The 1,391-nt window shown below is 47.4% G+C and overlaps 1 protein-coding gene across 1 annotated transcript in view; it reads left to right on the plus strand.

The window, feature by feature from the left end:
• The window catches only part of ARHGEF10 (Rho guanine nucleotide exchange factor 10), a 168,918-nt gene that overhangs the window by 154,433 nt on the left and 13,094 nt on the right, over window positions 1–1,391 (plus strand). The gene's annotated exons all lie outside the window — the stretch shown is intronic.

The raw sequence follows: 1,391 nt of genomic DNA on the forward strand, positions 1-1,391 counted from the left end.
GGGCCAGAAACTGGCCTGGGCTCAAATAACGGAGGGGTAAGTCTACTCTTAACCTCATCCTGATATCTGTGGAAGCCTTTGCAGTCCTGTGCACTCCGGGGTCTCTCTGTGGATCAAGAACGTAGGTTTCGAAAAAGTCAGCATCTGTTTATCTTAGAGGTAAGTCTTCATGCCATGTACATGTCTCCCCTCAAGTTGTTGATCAGCTGAAATCATTGGGCTTTTGGTAGCCTAACAGTATAGTTTTATAAAGGCTGGTCATAATCTAATCATGTTGGTCTCAACCTTGACTTTAAAAAAAAAAAATACATGCTGGGTTGGCTTCCTGGGCATACGACCTGTGCAAACCTTGACTCAGAACAACGCTACGCTTGGCTTAACACTGTTGTTGCCATCTTAAAATTCTCAATGCTTTTTGAACAAGGGGCCCCTCGTTTTCCTTGTGCACTGTAGCTGGTCTGAAGTAGGGCCTAGGCTTGAATATTATTTACAGCTCCCCAGGGGGTTCTAATGCACGGCCAGCGCTGAGAACTGTTCATCTGGGCTGCCCGGTTACCATGCATGTGACGCGGTAACAAGGCTGCAAACATAATTAGGACTGAAATTTCCATTCTAATAAAGGTCAGACTATCTCCCAAGCAGAGTTTTCATTGACTGTGTAAACAGTCGGTGCCTGGGAGAAGTAGAGCGGGGAAGTACATGACCACAGTGTTGATTGGCCAAGTACCCTTGGAAAACTGCCATGACCTTTTTGGTCACTTGGATCTTTCCGTCTCTAAAATGAATAGGAAAACGCTTTCTCCAATTTCTTTCCAAACCATTTTGTGGAAAGAGATATTCAGGGAAGCGCGTTGAGCAAGAGCTGTACCCACTCCGCAGTCTGCTGTCACAGCACTGGTTTTACAGCCCTGGTGGTTTATTCAAAGACTGGAGTTCTCTCTAGGTGTCACATGGCAGACAAGGGAACATGGGGACTCTCATCAAGTCACCTGGAATGTGCTCAGCTGGTCTGAGGTTTTAAATGACTTCTTTACGGAGCCCTGGTGGTGCAGTGCTTAGGAACTCGGCTGCTAATGAAAAGGTCTGCAGTTTGAACCTACCAGCTGCTCCTTTGAAACGCGACGGGGCAGTTCTACTCTGCCCTGTAGGGTCACTATGAGTCGGAATGGACTCACTGGCAACTGGTTTGGTTTTGGTTTTTTATACTAACGTACAGAAGAAATACGGCCAGGACACTCCTTAGAAGGGAGGGTGGCGAGACTTCATCTCAGGTGCTTTGGACATGTTATCAGGAGCGACCCGTCCCTGGAGGGGGCATCCTGCTTGGTAAGGTAGAGGGTCAGCGAAAGAGAGGAAGCCTCTGAACAAGATGAATTGATACAGTGGCTGCA

This window comes from Trichechus manatus, unplaced genomic scaffold (assembly GCF_000243295.1).
Source record: "Trichechus manatus latirostris isolate Lorelei unplaced genomic scaffold, TriManLat1.0 scaffold00023, whole genome shotgun sequence".
Classification (NCBI taxonomy): Eukaryota; Metazoa; Chordata; class Mammalia; order Sirenia; family Trichechidae; genus Trichechus; species Trichechus manatus.